The sequence below is a fragment of the Netta rufina genome, assembly GCF_964035555.1.
Source record: "Netta rufina genome assembly, chromosome: 1".
Classification (NCBI taxonomy): Eukaryota; Metazoa; Chordata; class Aves; order Anseriformes; family Anatidae; genus Netta; species Netta rufina.
The window spans coordinates 140,852,341-140,858,340 of NC_140123.1; positions in this window are offsets into that span (position 1 = coordinate 140,852,341).

Genomic DNA, 6,000 nt, shown 5'->3' on the forward strand with positions numbered 1-6,000 from the left:
TACTATTCATGATTCATTATTGACAGAATCAGCTGCAAATATATATAACATTTTTTTTGGAGAAATTCAAAAACACAGTTTTCCCTGAAATCTTAACAATTGTAACATGATAAAAGAATATATATATCAGGTCATGCAAGCTAAATATCAGTCCAGAAAGCTCCCATGTTCTGTGCAAGTCATCACAGATAACGTACACTGCCACAACAACATTTCCCCCCAAATTCCACATGAGTATAAGATCTCAGGATTGTCAGAACAAAGACCATGTACCTTTAAAACTTGAACTAAGCAAGTAATGTTTTCTGATGTCAGTGTAAGAAGTTCACATCACTGGGACTGCTGATTGTGTAAGGAGACATGATCTGTCATACCCACAGATCTGACATGCTATGTCAACATTTCCAGGCAGATTCCATTTTATTCAATTGGTTTTGTGTTGTTCATCACTTTTGCAAGTGAGAACTGCATAACTTTGATTACTTGCAAAGTCCAAGAAAATCATTTGTCTACCCCAAAATCCCTCAGCATCCATTCCTCAGCTCCAAAGAACAGCAGAAGAGCAATGAGCAAGGTCTTGTAACAAACAGAGGAAACAACAAAATCATATCCCCTAAACTCTTTTTTAATTTTCAGTAGAGGAAGAGACTGGGCATAGAAAAGGTAAAACAGTTGCCTGAAGTAATCGTAATCACAACAGAACATACCAGCTGAGTCGCCCATTTCTGCTTTCAAAAACCCAGAAAATTCATGTTAAGCTCTCTATTCTGTTTAGTTTCTGCTTAAATAGAAACAAACAAAAAAAATAGTTTAAAAAATCTGAATTTTTGTTTTGTTTTGTTTTTCTCCCCCTTAGGCTTTCTACGTGCAGAGCTTTCTATATTATCTGTTGTCCCACAGATAACTGTGAATTTATGCTTCTGACTTGAAGTTAAGGTCCCTTTGCCTGATTGGGAAAGTCATTGTAGCATTGCAGATCTACATAAAAGCCTTTGCTAAAACACTAATCATGTACACTTGGTACCAAAAACCTTATATCTCATAAGGACATAAATAACAAACACTCCTACCTAATTGTTCAACTCAATTCAGTGCAAATTTAGGATAGAAGTTTGTATCTACTTCAAATTATTTCATTTTCACACTCCAAAATGAGGATATATTTCCCCTCTTCAGAGTACAGTTCAATGCCAAAGCAGTGAGTACTATTAACAATATTAAACACACATAGTTTTATTACGCCAAAATGTATTTAACACAAATTTGTAAACAAAAGAATGATATGTCTGTGTGAACTGATAAGGGCAAAAGAATGTTGGATAAGTTCTACAAACACTAAATTTCTTTTAATAGCCACATGAGCTGCCTTTTGCCTCTTTTCTCTCATTTTTTTAAAATTATTTTTATTTATTTATTTTTGGTTGGTTGATTGGTTGTTTCTTTTTTGTTTGGTTGGTTGGCTGTTTTTTCTGGTATTTGAAATAACCACAATACATGTGAAAAGCCTGCAACATCCTTAGAGGGACTTTCTCTGAAGGCCATCATTTCTCTGGTGTGCAGTTAAAATATTTGAAGTTAATAATCACAATAGGAAGCATTCTAGGAGTGACATCAGAAACATAAAAAGTTATTTTAGTGAAGGACAAAGGTAAGGAAGAGAGAGATCTTCAGACTTCATAGAAAATAAATTAATTAAAGCTCTCTGAAGGACTCCAACTTTTATACATAGTGAAAAGCTGATATTTGAAGTTTAATCTCAGATTCTTTTGAAATAGTTATTACTGCAGGGAGAAAAGAAGAGGTAGATGAGATAGGATGTTTTGCGTAGCAGGCCATCAGGTCTTCACTTCTGTGCTAGGTTTGTTATTGTTCTAAAGCAAAATGTTAGTTATCAGCCTGGTTTCGTGGAATTTTCCCACTAAAAATTACTGCCACTCCAATTTTTGCAAACTGATGTTAGTAAGCACTGGAGACTAAAAGATCATAATGTTTAATTTACCTCCTTAGCCCCTGAGCATTTCTTGGGCTTTTAGAGATGGCTCTGAACAGAAAACCAGAAGTTACTGAAGACATCTCTAATACGGCAGACAGGATGTTCTGCTACGCTTTGCCCATTTGTCAACCCAAATATTCACCAGCAAACTCCGGGCTGTTTTAATGTCTTTGTCCTCTTCAGGGAAAAGCTTCCTAAAAATATTTGATGCAAAATTTAATGACTGTTGATTTTTTTTTTTTAATAAGTTTTTTAACAAAAACGTTTAGAAAACTTTTACAACAAAAAGTCCCACAGCATTTCAGTTTAGGCATTACTATGATGAGCTCAGTGAAAATACTTAAATAGCTGCTTAAGACAGCTACTTCTCACAAATATGTTGAAAAGAAAATATGTGCAGAACAGTGAACAATCATTCTGACCTTTTCTGTGAGCTCGTACGCAATTCAGTATGCTCTGTCATTCTCTCTTGCTAAGTAGCCACAAACCACAGTGTCTGTGGGAGGTACTCTCCATATATACTTTTCTGCTGAGAAACATGAAACATTTCCTCAAAGACCACCGGTTCTCTGTCAGGCCTCTGTTCTTGCTTCCTTCCCCACCTAGTGCCAATGTAAACCTCTTCCTCTGCACTCCTTCCATGAAACTCCTGGCCTTGTCTGTGCCTTCCTCCAATGAGTAACCCATGATCCCAACCTATTGCTCAGAAAGACCAATGAGGCCCTGATCAATTCAATAGGTAGGCTTGAATGTGGCCTCATACCCACAGCTTCACATGCTACATTGGCTTCCCGCACTCAAAACCTTCCCCAAGTAATGCTGCCTTGTTAACTCTCTTGCTCCAAAGCCACGGTAACTAGGACACTGCCAGCTGGCTTGGAATTAGATTTGCTATGAAAACTGAGAGGAAGTCTTTAGCATTGTAAGCCAGAATGAGTCCATCAAACTATGCTAATTAAAATCACCCGAGACTCTGGCACAAATCTTTTGCAAGGCTTAATATACATTTATTTTACAATTATTAGCATCAGTCTAGGTTTTATGCTGTAGTAGCAGGTTACTGCTAGAAATGAAAAGCTAGTAGAGGGAAAGTGTTGGGATTTAACCTAGCTTCTCCTAAACTTTTGGGCAGTAAGACTGTTATTTTTAGAAATTCTTGTGAATTTCCATAAATCCTTCTTAAAATAAGTTGCTTTATTGAAATAGCTGCACAGAGCATATCATGATCATGTGAGATGTCTGAGGTTAGTAACTGCTCATCTTGTCAATTTTCCGTATTCAAAGATGAGTAAAGGGAACAACAATTATCAAATCAAGGGAAAAATAATAATTAAAAAAAATGTAATATTTTTTCTGTTTTAAGTGTGTTAGGATTAAGAATTAGTTTTTTCCCCCTTAATTTCCTGGAACAACTCATTTAAGGTAAAGGTGGCTGTAAAGATTTGTAGAATGCAATTCAACTTAACCTGTAGGAAGGCTAAACAAAATACAGAAGTCAGATCCTACATAACGCTCTGACAGCTCGTACTATTCTCACAGTGACCATGAGTTAAAAAGTGTGTAGTTCAGTACACACATTTTCAAAGCAGTCAGCATATTTCAGATGGAAAGGTGCCATGTGCTTTGGGCTCCACAGGTTGTTCCTTCTGCCTGTCTAGTGCAGGTCTCAAGTCAAAAAATAATGTCTATATTGTCCAGAGCTCATTTAGATCCATTTACACATTCTAATGCCTGTTTCCCATTTAGATGGCACATAGATCCTTAGGGCTCTGTCTCACTCTCTGCTTTATTGGGGATCCAGCAGGGAAAGTCAGTTGCTGACCTCTCCATTACTCTTCTCAGATTGCAGGATGCTGCCTTGTGTTAGCACTGATGAGGCTGGGCACCCCATGTTACTTGTAACTGGGGAAGTTGTGGAACAGCATGTCAAGGCTCCCTGATGCTCTTGAACAAGATTTCAGAGAACCACTCATTGTATCTCCCTCAAAGAAAAGCCTCTAATGCAAACACTTTCTGAGAAGTAACATACCACCTTGGTGAGGTTTGCAAGCCTCAGATCTGCTTCATCTCGGGGCTTTCATGTGGCTTGACGAGACATGTTCTTGGCCACTCCACTCGGCTGACCAACAACTCCAGCTGCAGATTATGCCTCTTAATCTGTCATCTGCACTTGATTTACAGCCACAGCATGCGTTTCAACTTAGAGGCAGAAAGGCTATGCACTTTTCACACATGGTTCTTCATGGAATTGATCCAGTTGCTTCTGTGACCTAGTCTGAACTTTGAACACACAAAGCCCAAAGAGTGGTGTTTTCAACATGCAATTATTGTGCCTGTGAAGTTCCAAGAAGGAAATAAGCCACTTCTAATTATATGAACTGAATGTGTACCAATGGCATAATTCGGTACTACAGAATCACAGAATCACAGAATCACAGAATTTCTAGGTTGGAAGAGACCTCAAGATCATCGAGTCCAACCTCTGACCTAACGCTAGCAGTCCCCACTAAACCATATCCCTAAGCTCTACATCTAAACGTCTTTTAAAGACTTCCAGGGATGGTGACTCCACCACTTCCCTGGGCAGCCTGTTCCAATGCCTCACAACCCTTTCAGTAAAGAAGTTCTTCCTAACATCTAACCTAAAACTCCCCTGGCTCAACTTAAGCCCATTCCCCCTCGTCCTGTCACCAGGCACGTGGGAGAACAGACCAACCCCCACCTCACTACAGCCTCCCTTGAGGTACCTATAGAGAGCGATAAGGTCGCCCCTGAGCCTCCTCTTCTCCAGGCTGAACAAGCCCAGCTCCCTCAGCCGCTCCTCGTAGCACTTGTTCTCCAGGCCCCTCACCAGCTTCGTCGCCCTTCTCTGGAGCCGCTCAAGTACCTCGACGTCCTTCTTGTAGCGAGGGGCCCAAAACTGAACACAGTACTCGAGGTGCGGCCTCACCAGAGCTGAGTACAGGGGGATGATCACCTCCCTAGCCCTGCTGGTCACACTGTTCCCGATACAAGCCAGGATGCCGTTGGCCTTCTTGGCCACCTGAGCACACTGCTGGCTCATATACAGCCGACTATCCACCATCACTCCCAGGTCCTTCTCTGCCTGGCAGCTCTCCAACCATTCCTCTCCCAGCCTGTAACTCTGCTTGGGGTTATTGCGCCCCAGGTGCAGGACCCGGCACTTGGCCTTGTTGAACTTCATGCAGTTGACCTCAGCCCATCGGTGCAGCCTATCCAGATCCTCCTGCAGAGCTTTCCTACCCTCAAGCAGATCGACACACGCACCTAACTTGGTGTCATCTGCAAACTTACTGAGGGTGCACTCGATGCCCTCGTCCAGATCATCGATGAAGATATTAAAGAGGACCGGCCCCAGCACCGAGCCCTGGGGGACGCCACTAGTGACTGGCCTCCAACTGGACTTGACTCCATTCACCACGACTCTTTGGGCCTGGCTATCCAGCCAGTTTCTAACCCAACAAAGCATGCGCCAGTCCAAGCCAAGAGCAGTCAGTTTCTTGAGGAGAATGCTGTGGGAGACAGTGTCAAAAGCCTTGCTGAAGTCAAGGTAGACCACATCCACAGCCTTTCCCTCATCCACCCAGCGCATCACTTTGTCATAGAAGGAGATCAGGTTCGTCAAGCAGGATCTGCTTTTCATAAACCCATGCTGACTGGGCCTGATCACCTGCTTGTCCTGCAAGTGCTGCGTGATGACTCTCAAGAGGATCTGCTCCACGAGCTTCCCTGGCACTGAGGTCAAACTGACAGGCCTGTAGTTTCCCGGGTCTGCCCTCCGGCCCTTCTTGTAGATAGGCGTCACATTTGCTAGCCGCCAGTCAACTGGGACCTCCCCCGATCGCCAGGACTGCTGATAAATGATGGACAGTGGCTTGGCCAGCTCCTCTGCCAGTTCTCTCAGTACCCTTGGGTGGATCCCATCCGGCCCCATCGACTTGTGCACATCCAAGTGCCGTAGCAGGTCACCAACCAGTTCTTCATGG